General features: G+C 38.5%; 1 long non-coding RNA gene across 2 annotated transcripts; it reads left to right on the top strand.

Moving 5' to 3' along the window:
- Positions 1–9,073: 9,073 nt before the first annotated feature.
- Positions 9,074–16,185, top strand: LOC122967169. Of its 2 annotated transcripts, XR_006398543.1 has the most exons (5): positions 9,074–9,145; positions 9,950–10,228; positions 10,325–10,404; positions 14,779–14,889; positions 15,085–16,185. It is a non-coding gene; the product is annotated as an uncharacterized LOC122967169 (long non-coding RNA). The 2 variants fall into 2 exon arrangements; XR_006398544.1 differs by lacking the exon at positions 10,325–10,404.
- The last annotated feature ends 274 nt before the right edge of the window (positions 16,186–16,459 follow it).

The following is a 16,459-nucleotide window of genomic DNA, read 5'->3' as shown; positions in this document are numbered from 1 at the left end:
TTTAAGCCACACAAGGTTAACAAAGCAAGACATAATTTTCATTAGCGAAACCACTTGAGCTGATCATAGAGAGCTCTTGTGAAGTGATTATGTCAAAAACATAATTAGTGTCCTCATGACGTCAAGACATTGTGTTTGAAATTGGACAGCTGCAGTAACTTAAGCAGACATACACTTATGATAGAGGTCATTTTTGTCATTAGAAGTATGGAGCCAAACCTTTTATCCTGGCACTGGATATGGCTGCTCCATAAATTTGATACAATGCCAATGGAAAATCATGTTCTTTAAGTCCATTAAACATTAACCACCGATCAGGCCTATGGTTGTCTTTTTGACGACGGTCTTGTATTGAATAGACTGAGCACATTCCTGGTTCACATATATTTTCCCCCTAAGGCAGGAAGAGAGGGGAGTCAGATATTATCTCCTGTTGATGCAACAGTCTCAGTCACTCTATACAGTCAGGCTCCAAACCTCCAGGAAGAATGCCCGGGGGCTTCAGCAGCCTCAATAGTCTACAATTGAGCCCTTATCTATTCCCAAACGAAAAGCCTTTATGTTTCAGCTTGGGGTTTACCACTGTCAAGACATCATAGTCAAACACATCAGAAACAGCTCCTCTCACACTGAAACACACAAACACTTTTATCTTCATTATTTCCAATGATACTGATGTGAGTACACAACAACCTATGCAGCAGTAAAATGAAGTAGATTCAAGTGAGACCTCAGCTGACTATCCACAAGTAATTATGCAATTATTTGGGGGTTTTATGCAATATCAACACAAAAGGTAAAGAGTGTATGGTATAGAGTGTATAGAGTGATCTGTAAAATTTATACATTCTGATGAATTTTTGCTGGATAAATTCTGAACCTGACCTGCCATACTGCCCTCAGGTCTTTATTGACTTAACTCTGTTGTTCCTGATTCAACGCTGGCTGCCTCATGAGATTTCTGACTGATGTGTGACTGAGCTCCCAAACCCTTAAACATTTATTTTCAGTCCTTCATCTTTAGGATAGAATATTTTAATATTATCTCATAAATGTAAATCTACATAAAGAAAATTAAAATGTTGAGAAGACCCAGAGAACCTCTTGTCAACTCAGATAAACATTTTTTGGTAGATACAGTTCTGTATCCTCAGTGTCACAAGGCCTCAATGTCCTCGAGAGTTGGCCTCTATTTAGTAGGTCATAAGTGAATTTGTGTGCCCTGTGACCAAACTCTGTCTATGGTAGTTTCTCCTGTCACTTCACAACAATTCACCCTGGACATATTTTCACACATACTGCACTATGGACAAAGAGGCTGCTCTTTTCTTTTCTTCTCTTCGTCTGGCTTAGGAGAGCATCTGATGGGAGGAGCTGATCTACAAAGATGAAGGCTTGCAAATGGCTTTCAGCGTGCTTCAGCTCTGGCCGCATCATGCCCAACAACCCGTCCTGGATGCAGAGACTCTCAGGTGGTGAAGAACAGTGGACTATTGCCAGCTAACATGCTCCTGGAGCTCCTTCTGGACGGAAGAAAGGCTGAGAGTAACCTCCTTCGTGTTGGTGCTCACAGATGGCTAACAGGATGTGGGGGAATCATGATGAAGTCAGTAGGTAGAATGCAGGCCACCGGAGGACTAATGAAAGCTGAACACCGATGTTGTGAGTCAGATTTGGACTCAATTTGGATGTGGATATGTACCTCGAGGCCAATCACCCACTGTCCTCTGTGGTTCACAGTGTCACCTCACGACAATTCACCCCGAGTGAATGTGACTGCATACACGCCATGGCCAAACAGCCTTCTCTACGCTTTACGTCACCTCTGTCTGATCTTCCAGCCATTCCAGCATGCCTTTTAAACCCAGGGGAGCAGGGTATTCTCCCATTGTGGTGCAGACCATCCAGGGCATTCATGTTCTATCCACCGTTACTTCCTACAAGGCAAAATGACTGTCTTTTTTAGAAGTTATATGAACAAAGATGAGTTGACTCAATGAGCAGCCTTGGTGTCTCAGCATTCTTTTTCCTAATTCTGGTGCAAAAGAGTGAATAAAATCTACTCTAAGATTATATTTTTTGGTCAGCCATTTTCTCTTATCATGTAAAGTCTGGAGAAAAAGTAGATATTAGCCACTGGTTCTTCTGTTACCTGCAGGGTAAGATGAGATAGCAGCCTTCTCGTCTATGTTGTTTGTATATTCATACACTCCTCTGCAGGGATGTGAAATAACACAAAACACAAGTATTCTAATGACAACAATCAACCCTATGTAGCTCCAAGCAAAGAAATATATACACATATTAGGAGGACGTTGGTAGAAGTTATAAGCATGATTAGCTTGGTTAAAATTTTGGTAACTTATTGTGAATTAGAAAACCAACCAATGCTGCATTGTCTCTTTGCCCTGTTGTGCATCCAAAGTCTGACCTGATGTTTTCTGCATGTCGTATCATGACTACCTCTGCTGCTGCTGCAGCTGTGAGAACTGAACACTGATGTGTCGTGTGCCAGCAGTCCTTGGGCGTCAACTAAAGGAATGGGACTGTGTTATCAACCACTATGTAACAATAGAGAATGGAAAGTGGTAAGGGAGCCAAAATGGGGTTTTAAAACCAGCATTTTAGCCCACCTACGTATTCAGACAGATCAAGTTTTTATGTCAAAAATATTACCTGACGTACATTTTCCATTCACATGTAGTAACTCTAAGCAGATCACAAACAAAATTGTCTAGTTAACATTCAAAAATAAAAAAAACATGGGAATCATGTTCATGAGGTAGTTTATTGATATGAATTTATTTTTTGGATTTTTTTCCTGTTTAGCCTTATTATCCAGAAATTAGCTTCCCCAAACACAACCCTTTTTTTTTTATTCCAGACCAGCTCATGTCTCATTCATTCCTCGGTCCTTCTCCATCTCTTTGTTGTTCCAATTTCCTGTTTCCCCTGTCTCCAATTTTCTTTCACATTCTCTGTTCAAATGTCAAGTACCAGTGCCTTGCCATTGCAGTCTGTGCTCATAAATCTGGGCTAATTCTCCACCTCTCTTCCATGGTATATAAATCTTCTCACTCACAAGAGCACTGGTCCTTTTGATGAATGGGCTAGAGAAAAGACTGGATGCCAACCAAGCTCCAGTAGAGCGCAACGTCCACACACAAACACAGACGGTGAAGATTCAACAGTGTTAAGGCAAGCAACAGCATATCTGTCTTCCCATTTGTTTGGTGTTTCTTAATACCTCTCATGTAGGAAACAGTATTCACCCTGCTGACACTGGAATGCAGTGGAAAAGCTTTATTTGTTTTCTTTTTGGTAGTAATAATAAGGTTTGGGATTTGTTTTCATTTTATGAAGGCCGATTCAGGAAGAATTGCAGCCCCTATCACCTGTTTTAATAAATGCTGGGGGGGAAAAAAATCCAAATTAACTTGATTAACATATTAGATAATAAGAAAAAGCCAAAAGTTTCAAGTAATTTCACTTAAAAAAGAAAAGAAGGTCATGTTTTGAATATTAGATTCCATGATGATATTTTGAGGGTAGTGTTCAATGTCATGAGTAGACTATATGAGTAAAGATGGAAGCTTAACTAAGCATGACACTGGATCTGGTAATTGCCATAACAACACATGAGTCAGGGTCTAGTTTGGTACCAAAAACTAGTTTGTTGCCACATATGCGTAGCCATGAGTGGGTGTTATGCTTAATGAGAGGGAATGAGGATTTGAGCAGCCACTAGCTAACAAACAGTTGTTATTTTGTGCTTCATTAATACCAGCTGCTTGAGTAGGCTCAGTTGATCTCCATGTCAACACACATTACTAAGTCAATCTTGCAGCTTGACTACTTGCAGAGAAACCAATCATAATTGATCTCTCTGCCTCACCATGGGCAAGAAAGAGACAGAAACACCCCGCCAGCTTGTCAAGTGCCAGAAACACTCCTTCAAAAAGACATCTTGATGACACGGTCCCATGGCACACTCTGGGCATTTGTCCATCACTTTGAACAGTATATGAAAGTACGACAGATGACATCAGTCATTATGAAAAGCCTGTCATGGCACCTCTCCATTGCGGTTCTCAGTATCAACTCCACCTGATACTTTGCAGGTGATGATGGAAATGCTGGAGTCAGTCTCCAGCTGGCAAAAGGGAAGAGCAGTTGTTGTCTGTGCTGAACTGATAAATGACACATTAACATGTGTATGTTTAAAGATACATCACTGTCTTAAACATTTGAACTGAAAACAGTCACTAACTTATCTCATCAACAGCTGCAACAGGAGATGAGTTTTGAAAAAGACCTAAAGCCTTCATGTATGTTGCAGAAATGTCTAGCAATTTGACACCTGTGGCACAAAGTCTTAGATATTTTTTAAAAAATGTAATTTACATGCAATGTGATATTTCACTTTAAATCATATCACCAACATAGTTTGTTGATGATATGATTTAAGTGTGTTTTAGGGGAACAACAAGTAAAGATGAAAGATATGACTCCTGAGATGGTATAAACTGATGGCTTCTGCACACACACATCTCTGTGGACCCGGTCTGTCAGTAGAAAATCAGGATAGCCAACAGAATAGGCCATTTATTTTTAAGTTTTTCATATCAGTGCTGCTTGAGTCACCACTGGGTCACAGGTCTCCCACAATTCCACATGGCCTGTCTGTCCTTGAGTGGCAGTAGCAAAAAGTTAAAGAAGCAAGCCTCTGAAAAAGGCTTCAAATCTCTAGAGAGGTGGAGGTCTGGATGGGAAAGTGAATGAGAACACTCTACCCTTCCCCAACAACCACTTCTACAAGATGCCATTTTACCTGGAGTCTGCAGTCATGCTACTAGACCAGCACTGGAGCTACACCTTTAGCATGGCTATTTTAACCCAAACCATGATCTTTCCCTAACCCTAACCAAGTGGTCTTTGTGCCTAAACCTAACCAGACCTTAACCACAGCGTTGTCACCCCATAAAACATCATTATTCAACGGGTAGAAATGTTAATATGATACGTTTGTAGAAATGTTGATATGATACGTAAATCACGTATTGAAATGTATATATTCAACGTTTCTGTGGTTTGCAGGGATGTTCAATGCCAACGTTTTCTGGGTTGAATTTATCATAACATTTACTCCATTACAGTGTTCCACCTTGAAAATTTTACACAAGTTCTTTCACTAAAACCAACTAAGGCCCCTCCCTGCTGATATCTTTTTCCCCTCTTTCTCTCTTTTTCTTTTCTCTGTCATCCCTGAATGTGACACCTGCCAATTGGATATTGCTTCCCACCCAGTCAATAGGAGTGATGTAGAGATGTGGGGTGCTGGAGCATAGCCCTTAGGGAGGTGGCTGGGGTAAAATATGAGTCTCTTGACAAACCCGATGAAATGCTCGAGTCACCTGTTAAACAGTGTGCCCTCCCTGCTGCCATATATCACCCAGCACGGCCATATCGTCTCAGACAGGTTCAGTAAATCTCTCACTGTTTTTACATTTTAAACTGTTACTCATTGGTTATCTTGAGTCATCCTCCCAAGGCAGGTTGTGGAAGAACATTGTAGACGTCATGCCAGGCGCTGTAAGGCTCTTGTACTGAAGTGATGGAATTTTAATCACAAGTCCAACATGTGATTTCAGGCATACTTCTTATACTTCTGAATATACAGATTTGGATGATGGAGCATCTGATTTTGACTAATTTGACCATTTAGTTTTTGACCCCTGTTAACCAATCATCTTGTTGCTGTCAGGTTGTTAAGGCTGCACATATTTGTCTTAGCTCCTCAGAGGATGAATTTCAATTACTTTGATGGCTCTCTGACTTTTCCTCTAGCGTCACCAGCGGGTCAAAGTTTCACTTATCCAATGAAGTATCTTAACGTCTACTGTATTGGATTGGAACAATATTTAATTTGGTACAGACATGTATGGCCCTCAGAAGATGAATCCCAATGACTTTAGTGATCCCTTGACTTTACCCCTAGCTGGTCACCAACTGTTCAAAGTTTTTACTTATCTTGCGAAATATCTCAACATATACTGAATGGATTGGGACAACATTTGGTACTAACATTCATGATTCCTAGAGGGTGAATCTAAATTACTTTAGTGATTATCTGACTTTTCACCTAGCACCATCATCAGTTCAAAATTTCATTCTCCTCATACTCAACAAACCTCCTACTTTGGTTTATGACCAAATACCTGCAAAAATAACGACATTGCCATCAGCGTTTGCTATACTTTGCCTTAAATGCTTATTAACTAATGTTAGTGGGTTAAGCACACTAACATGCACTATTGTTATCAGTGTAATAAGACAGGTTAAAAAAAAAAATGAACACATGCAAACAAAGCCTAAATCTTGAAATTATATATTTTGGCACAGTACAAAGTTAAGAATATACCCTAATGCAAGTCAAAAGACTGAATCTTGAAATAAGATGTTTTGTCTTGAAACTGAAGAGCTTAAAATAAGCGTCAAAGCATACTGGGGGTCCTGGAACAGACATGTCCCCAGCTAAACATAACCCCACGTAAGATAACAAATGCTAATTAAGACAAGGCAAGTGACATTTAGTTGAATTAAATGCAAAACACACATGGTAATATATTGATCTCCACACCTCAAAATATGCGAACCATGAATTGATTTTGACAGGTTTACTAGGGAAACCGTTTTGGTTTTTATTTGCAATTATGTAAATACAGCGTATCTGCTTGCATCCATGTGTATTTACAAGTATACTGCATCTGTCAGTCTACTCTATAGGCACAGTGTGAGCTTGTGTGTGTGTATGTTGGCAGTATGTGTATGTTGGTATCTGTGGGTAAAGAAGGTATCAGCAGTAGTAATCTAATTATCTTGACACTAAGTGAAGGGCACAGAGGGATTATGGAGGTTAAGTACTGCATTCCATTAGCAGTCTGACACTTATCACCCCTATCAATTCATTATCCATAATTATCTTGATATCAGTTGAAAAGACCAACAAATTCTACTAGATTGCAAGAATCCCGAAGTGTGCCGTACTTTCAGTGCCTTGAAAATACCGTAAGATGCTTGAATCCCTGAAATAGCCTCATTTTGCACACTCCCAACAATTCACTAACAGGATGCACTGCAGCAGAGGAAGCAGGGGATTAAGCTGAATTGTCATTGGGGTTTGTATCAGTGCATGATTCGGGTATGAGAGTAAGAGTGAGTGGGAGGTGAAAAAATGTAAGTCACCCTCGGGTGCAGAGGGGTCTACTTAGCACATGAATAATGTAATGAAATCGCTGGTGATTTATTCTACAGTAAACACACCCTTTTGACAGAATTTCTTCAGATGGCGAATGTTTGTAGGTGGTTGTGTGTTTTAACACCTCAAAACACCGCTTGTTTACTTGTGCTCATCAGCATCTGGTTGCAGCTGTATACGTGCCATCGAATGTATGCTTAAGTGTGTGCCCTGAGCGAGGTGCTGGCTTAGCTCATCACCGGTGAGGGCCGTGTGCGGGCTGCTGTCACCTGTCCTCCATCATTCCTCTTCCCCTGCCTGTCCCCGAATCTCACGGCTGTTTCATGTCATTCATTAATGGATGCCCCAGGGCCAACAATAGCTCACTACAGCCTTTTATTACTGTCACTTCACTCTCAGAGCCGTCAAGGTCAAATCTGCTTCTCTGTCGTTCACCTGTCACACTCAGCCTGCTGACATTTGTGTTATAGGGAGCAAGAAGGAATGTGTGTGCGTCTAAAAAAGAGGCAGAAGGTGAAAGAGACAAAGAGACAGAATGACAGAGAGGAGAAGGAAGGGGAAATAATAAAACGTCAGGAGAGCAGATGTAGTCTGTTCTCTGTCCTTGATTAACCGTGATGAGTATAGCCCCACTGAGAATACAATATGTAAGTAAAAATATAAAGGCAATATGTTTCCTGGGGGGAATTTTAAATCACAGGATCATTGTGTTGCAACTTTTATCAGTCAACTTCATTATAATTCCCCTTATACACTCTGCATTTAACTACAGTATGTAATATCCAATATGTAGTGTGGATGTGTTCTTCATGTTTTCTTTGTGTTTCATTTCAAAGGTGTATTTGTCATATACAGTACATAAGCAATATGAGTAGTGAAATATGATGTGCCATGCTGATTAATAATTAGAAAAAAGATATAAAGAGTGTTTAATGTACATATGCCATAATTTTAAGAAAGCTAGACAATGATATTTCATACATGCTCAAGTGCAAATATGCAATATGCACATGTATAAGTAGGGAAATGTGTCATAAAACTTAGCAAAACTAACTAATAGATAGCGTAGCTCGCTGTTCAATAAAGGGGAAAAAAAGTTCAGTCAAGCTGAGGATAAAACTGAAATACAAAAAACACCACTGATCAAATATTACACAGTGACACATATGTGGCATCAGTGACTCGAAGATTATATGGATTAGTATCTCAAGAAATTAGTGTTTCTTTAAAAGAGAGGGGCATTATTTAGTACATTTGTTCCAAATGTTTTAAGATGTTGTACATGATGAAGATAATAAATAAACACTGTAAGGACACATTTGATTTATAGGTGTTCCATACTGTATGCTATCATCTGTTTGACACAAACTGTTCCAACTCCTAAAAACTTCATGCAATTGCAAACAGATTTTGATAACAGATGCACACATCTGCTCATCTACCCTAAAATAATTTCAATCTGATTTTTTATAAATGGGGTGGACAAAATTTTAGAAACACCTCTCAGCAGTTCAACAGCACCGTAAACTACAGCCTCCAAAATAACCATCAATTTGATCATACCATTGCAGAGCTGTTGTATTAGACTGAGTATAATTACTGAACACACTGATCCTGCATATCCATTTCAGTCTGACATATACTTGTCTAACCACTTATTTTCCCTGATAACTGTATATATTCCTTTCTAATTGTGGTTTCTGTTTGTGTGGCACGCTGGCCTGTATACATCATCAACACAAATTATTTGGTTGGTTGTGTGTTTTGACATTAATGTGATTGGCTGATTGCTATAATGATGATCAGGTGTTATCAATGAGACATACAGGTATCTGCTTTGCATGCTCTGGCAAAGCTCTGATTTGTCACAAACCGTCAGTCTGTGAAGTAAGTGCAATCTCTTTTTTTTTAAGCAGGTCTTATTCCCCCTTTGTTTTTAAGCATTCATTTAATGTGCAAAATGTAGCTCATTACAATAAATCTGCACATTGTTTTCTACTTTAAACTTCTTTTTTCTGGAAATTGATTCAAACATCTGGTATACTATTTGTATCTTTTTTTCAAAAACTGTAATAGTTAGCGGTGCAATTAAATCCCTGTCTTCTCATTCATGCTGCATTGCTTATTATCTTTGCTTAACACCATCTCTATCCTGAAGGCCCCGTGACAAGTAGGCCTAAGAAAGAGCTTCTCTGTTTAATTTCATGCTCAGAACAGAAAAAAAAGTTTCCTTGGTGTGGAGAACATTTTGGGTTTGTATTTACAGAGAATAACTGTTAATAGTGACGTTGGATGTTGTCATGCTTTTTTGAAGGGCAGAGCTCTTCTCTGAATAGTTGCTCAGGCTGACTACATTTCTTGTCTCAAGAATGTGGGAGACGATGGAGCAGACCGGAGTAAGGCCTCCGGGGGCAAAGGATGACATCAAGCATTTTATCTAAAAGTTGGTCAAACAGAGAACATCAGCAAGTACTGCATGTGGCAAGAACTATGGACTTGACTTGAGATAGGAGAAAACTTGCTCAATTTTCAAGACAGCCTGACAGCCAATTATCAGTATTTTTTTTCTCTACAGAATTCCTTTTGTATATACATCCTCAATTCCAATTCTGGACTTGCGAAGGAGATCATTTTTACAGACAGTGATTTCCTTCAATATCTCATCTCCCAGTGTCTGTGTGTTCTTAACAGGCAGACCCATGGGGTTACAGTCTTGCAAGCCTTGCAACTCCTGCCTACAAAGTAAAGAGGAATGCAGTCCGGCTGGTGGCTGCAGCTCCTGTTTGTGTGACGACTGGAGATATTGTTCTGACCGCTGCTGTGACATCTGCTGCCAGATGTGTGTGGACGTGTGCTCTGGCTTGTGTTCAGGAGACTGCAGCTACACCTTCTGTACTCTCTGTCTCAGCCTGGCACAGAACTGTGTCTCACTTTTTACCACCCAGCCAAGTGAAACATCAGAGGCACAATGTGAGTCTATTATTCATAATGCAATTAGTACACAGATGACCTGTGCATTTACTTCAGTTATGTCAAACTAGATTTTTTTGTTTTCATGTGTTTTAGATACTATAATGGATTCAGAACAGCACGCATACTGAGCATTTGACTGACAAAAGATGAATTGTTTTTAGAACTCACAAAAGGTAAATTAAATTTAGCTACACAGCATTTGTTGTGTTTTCTCCAGACTCTTGACATGCTGTGGGAACTGGGTCCTTTGTTTCATCAAAGACAAGATGGATGCCTATTTCAGCTGCACTGTAACTAAATGAGAAGATTTTTCATTTGAGCTATTTAATCCACACTGACCTCTAAAATTCTTGCCAAGCAAACTATGGAATACATCCAGCCATTTGTATTGTTCACTTCCAAGTGCATTTCAGTGATAGCATAAGTGCATTTCAGTGCTAAAGAGCTCTTTGATCCCAAGACATGTTGACAATAGCACAAGTCACCCAATGTATTTAACTGGAAACAATAATCACCCTCTAGCCAGGGTCAAAGCAGGCCTGTTAAGTTATCTTGTGTTGACCTGTTAGTGGTAAATCTATAAGTTTCAGCAAGCTATATATTAGCCCTTTATATGCATGTCCTGTGATTGGTATTATTGAGTGAACACAATGTTTGGTTTAAGATGACATTGTGGTACTATGTAGTTAAACCTGTGCAGCATACAACATGAACCAGTGGCAGAAAAAAAGCCCTGTGGGGCCTAAGATGTACATATTTTTTTCTAGATCATGAAATAAGGAAAATATGGAGAAAAGACTGATGTTTCACTTTGAATAACAGGAGGAGGTATTATTGGAGTTGAAGGAAGATAAATACAATATCATGGTACCACAGTGCAAGATAAAAAAAATAAAATAATAATTCTGTTTCCTAGATGTGTTTTCTCAAAATCAGACTGAGCATGTATGACCTTGAGCCTGATATATAACCCACAGTATTTTTCATGGGCTGTGGTGCAAGTTTATCACATGCATGTGAACACCTTCCCTTTGAACACAGAGCTATTGTGATTGCTGTTGTGCTACAGGACTAGATAGAGATACTGTAAGAGACAGAAGGCCATGCATACAGCAAGGGAATATTTGAGTAGCTGTGTGAAGGTACTAGGAAGCAAGAGAAGGCTTAGCATTCAGCCAGGGCAGTGGGCAGGTTAGGGGAAAACGGTTTTGAGCCCCCAAATATAAAGAGGGAGAGAGTTTAGCTATCCAAAGAGCATCATGACAGAAGAAAGCTGCCTGTGTTCTAAGTGCTGTAAGTGTGTTTAAGGGAGAAGGGGAGGCAGTTGTGAAATTGAGCTGCCAGTGTAGAGTGTGGAGAACTTGGGTTCAGTGGTGGTAAAGGTCTTGACCAGAATTATTAGAGAAGCAGAATGGATGTCTGTAAGATTTCTGAGAGTGATGGTCTGGGAAGTGTTCGCCTTAATTGAGAACAATTTTCCAAGTGAAAAGGAATGGCGTTGTTATCTGAAGATGGGGACAAAGAGGTCGGTAGGGACTGAAAATGTTTTATGTGTTACACAGAATGTGGGTAGATGGAGGCAACATCCCAAGCTGAAGACACAAGCTTTAGGAGAAAATACTGAAAACCTGAAGGAACGTGCAATCTAGCATTGTGTTAATGTAGTTTAGCAGTCAAGCAGAGAGAGATGCATTAAGGTCCAAAAGATAATCAAATTGCACAGTGAGGCCGTTGGAGTTTTTCTTTGTTTTTTTGATTGCTTACTTTGTTTTTTTTTTGTTAAAGTTATTATTTTTTTTAAACTCAGAGCTTCTTGCCTGGCGCTTGACTTTATAACTAATGAAACATTTTCTGTTAAAGACTAAAAAAGCTTCACAAAATAAAAAAATATCTTCAAAAACTAAGAAAAAGAAAGTAGGCTTTATGTGTGATGTTAAATGAAAAAGTGTAAATCTCAAAAGCTGCCGGTTTTTCAAGTCTGCATGAATGTTGAGGCCAACTTGTAGTAAAAGGCTAGTAAATGCATGATGATAGACATCAATGTCAATATACACTGTAACAAATTACCCCATAATTTACAGTAAACTACTGGCAGCTGTAATTGCCAGCATTTTACCCTTTTTTTTTTTTTTTACAGTGTCACTACCATAATTTACTTTAACAGTTAAGTGCTGTAAAATTTATCATAGTACTCTGCTATAGAATGTGAGGTTTACAGTTTGATACTGTAGCTAGGCCTGCAGTAATATATTGTATTTTTATAGTGTTGCTATTGTAATGTATATGAACAGTTTCTTACTGTAAATGTTACAGCAAACAACTAAAAAGTTTTCTTCTTATTCATATTAATAAAACAACTATAAATTGCAGACACTGAAAATAGCAATGTGTCTTCAGTCTTAATGGTCCAGTAATGAGATCAGCTCAGCACATTTAAAATGTGTAACCCTTAAAATCTATTACAAAAGAGGATGAGACAAGTGACAGCTTTATGGAACTGAACATTTATTCAAAAGCTTTCAAATATCCCAAGTACATTCAAGTATGTTTGAAGGACTCACTGTGAGCTTGTTTATCTTCTTAGGCATTACTTTCCCTGACTGGCCTCTGTTTCCCTCTCAGGGTTAATCACAATGAAGTACCTTAAAACAACATGTAACAAATCATCTATTATGTCACAGGTATATTTGCAGCAACATAGGTACAGCTTAGAAACACACTTGGGTTGACCTAAGATAACCAATATAACCAATATAACCACTACATCTTTTGGGGCTCAGCAGCAAACATATCTTAATCAACTTGGCTACATATTTAAATAAATTTCAATTGCTATGTGCTTTAGATAGTAGGCTATTATTAATTATGGAATGCAAGTGGGATAAAAAAAGGTGTAGGTATAGACCAGGCCAGACTAGTGTTAACATTTACTGATGTGTTGTGAAAATAGCCATCCTAAAATAATCTTTAAACTAGACTTGCAAACAGCAGTGGAAAATATTGTTTGAATACCAGTAAATCAAACTTTCAACTGAAGAACGCTACCTGAAAATGCCCTCTTGTGCCTGTCAGTTTAATGTTAGAAAACATTAAACGTAGTCACTAATTGGGTAACCAGATGCACAAATGTAATTCTATTTTCTGAGTATGATGTCACTGACCTTTTGGTTTAATTCCACAAAGGAGGATGAATGGTGATTATATGATGTTGGCTTCTGTCCCTCCATTATTGCAGCGGTGAAAATGAAAATACCATATTTTTCCGTCAAATCTTACAGTAGCCTACTGTTAATGTCCATTCTTGGTTTTGGCTCCAAAGAGCATCAGAATTTGCAGTATTTTACCATATATAGAAAGAACAGTACCTTACTGTTGGAATTTGGCTGTATTTTTACAGCAATTTGTTACAGTGTAAAAAAAACTTAAATGGTATAAATGGGATACAAACTAATGTAAAACAATGCTATACAGGTAATACATTCTAGACAGGATAACATTAAGCAGCATTAGCAACCATAAATTAAAACATGGAATATTGAAGCATGTAACGCAGCAAGTCATATATGTGAAACAACACATAAATCAAACTGAACTAGTGTAAAAAAGACCACAGCAGACAGCACACGCAATTACAAAAGCAGAAACAAAAGTCTAATATACAGACAGACTGGACTGCACATAGACAGGTCAGTGAGAAATGATGAGTATAGTTTAAAATGATGGCAGATTAATTAAGTTCAGAATGTATGGATTGGAGGCAATTTAACAAGCAGAGATTAGAAGAATGAAAGGTGGTGTAGGTCAATATGATTGAGATCGAAAAGGCTGATGTATTGGAAAGAAATCAAACCTCAGCCTCCCATATGTCAAGTAAAAAAAATCTATAATTTTAATATAAAAGGTAATTTATTTGATAAAAACAAAGGTCTATATGTTATTTATTTGAGCATGTTGGGTTTTAGATTGCTGAACACAAAATTCCATTGGCTCCACCTGTATGCTCAACCCAATGTGCCCCCTAGAGGCCTAGGATTGTAGTGCAGACTGTCCATGTTTTTACTGACTTACCAATTTGCTTGGAGCAGTTGTACAATCTACAGAAATCCCACATCAGCGCTAACTATTGCCTTTAAAATGACCATGGATTGTTTGAAAGTCATTCACAAAAGATAAAATTTGCAGGACTGTGGTATTGGGTTGCATTAGAGTATACAATGTACCTAAACAATTGGTAACTCAGTATATACACATGAATTTTATTATGTTCCATTTTTGCAGAAGGTTCAGTATGCATTCTTGATTCTGTATTTCTTAATATTCACATGCTGTTTATAATAATGGATATTTTCTATTGGCAAAAAATCATGAATACAGCCAATCATCAACTTACAATGAATGTCTGGCAGCATGAAATTCCAGAGACTTAGTTTGACCCACAACAATAACCTACAGACAACAGCATGGTCAGTGAAATGTTGATATTTCTGCTTTACATCAGATTGATTGACAAGTATATATTGAAGAGAGTCTAACTGCTTCCATCACAGTCACTGTGGAGCCAGGCCACGGTCTGCTGTCTGATGAGGACGGAGATGAGAAGCACAGAGACTTTGACAGCTGGTGAAAGGAGAGCTGTCTGCAGACCAGAGTGGCCATGTGTGAGTGTGCATACGCATGTGAATTTGTTCAAAGTTCATAAGATCTTTTGTGTTTGAAGACAAATAATTTATAATCACTTATTGTAGAATAGACTATATGGACTTTTAATTAAGTTATAAATAATGCACAAACAGGATATTCTGATTGACTGCCAGATATATTATGAGTAGTATTTGTACTTTTTCTATTTTCAGAACAATGGGCTTTACAATCAGCTCAATCTTATCACTGCCATCAAAGCTGAACAAAAGCTCTCTGAACAAAACAGACTTTCCTTCTCCTGGGTCACCCCCATGCGATGGCAGAGATCAACCCCACTTAAGACTTGTGTCACCGCCTTACCAGCCTCATTTCATGTGGATGGATTTATTTCTATGCATCTGGATATTTGGATTACAAAAAAAGACATCTATTCTTCATCATTCTTTTTCAATACAATATTTTTAAAGAGACAAATAGGATTCCCTAACATCAACCCAGCCAAAGTGCTGCATTTCTCACATCTGGAAGATTAAATTGATGTGTAGAAATGGCCTCATCCTTGTATACAAGCAGTTCTTCAGAACACTTGTTAAATGTCTGAAAGATTGTTTTGCACTTTGAGGCAAACAAAAATATAATTTGACTGCACAGTGTACAATCTAATATTTCTTTGCCAGATAAGGGCGCCTGAGGACACAAGGTGCTATTTGCTTCCACTGAATTAGACCTTTTATTATCTTCCACGAAATTGCAACTTTATGGAAATTTTAATGATTGAGAGAGCCATGTCCCAGCATCAAAAGAAGCCTAGAACAAGGTCTTACAAGGGAAATCTAACACAGAGAGTACGCCCAGCTGTATTGTGTCCCCGACTGTACCCATCACGCTCCTGTTTTCTCCTCCTTCCAGTCCCTCTGGACTCTGTGCATTCAGTCCAACTCAAATTTGTATCCTTCTCAAACTTAGCAGAGCTCAGTAGAGACTATATGGCCTACTTTACTCATCAAGCTGACCTTATCTTTCTTGCAGTTTGTGTCTGTATTTATCATAGTTATATCTGCAGTAAATCATGTGAATCCAAAAAAAATTGTTCATACTTCACTCACCTTAACTGAGATTTTCTCTTGTGTGTTGTTTCATCGTATATATTTTTTTCTGTGTATTTGCTTGAAATATCTAGGGAGTAGAGGAATGGAGTTGTGAAGTCTTAATCTGATATCAAAGGTCCAATAGGAGCTCTGGTGTAAATTGAAATATTGTTAAAAATGATGCACCGAGATCAATAAAGATTGGGTAAAAGCAGTAAAGCAGTACATTCTGGCTCAGAGTCTTTTATAAATGTATTTTACACTGTATTTGTCCTATTTTGTTAACACTGGAATATAATTTTTCTTGTATGGTGTGGACTCTGACAAATCAGCACCACCATATCTTCAAATATCTTGTCTCAGGGGGACTTGTCTTGAAAGATGTGTTCATTTAAAACTAGCAGAATGTGGGTACACACCATGGTAACAGTAATAGAAAGTCAGGATGAGGCCCCAAATGACTGAGGATCTACCTCAAAAATGTGCAGCTGCAAGAACA

Source organism: Thunnus albacares, chromosome 17 (assembly GCF_914725855.1).
Source record: "Thunnus albacares chromosome 17, fThuAlb1.1, whole genome shotgun sequence".
Classification (NCBI taxonomy): domain Eukaryota; kingdom Metazoa; phylum Chordata; class Actinopteri; order Scombriformes; family Scombridae; genus Thunnus; species Thunnus albacares.
Note: the sequence above shows the minus strand (reverse complement) of the source record. Positions and strands in the feature narration are given on the sequence as shown.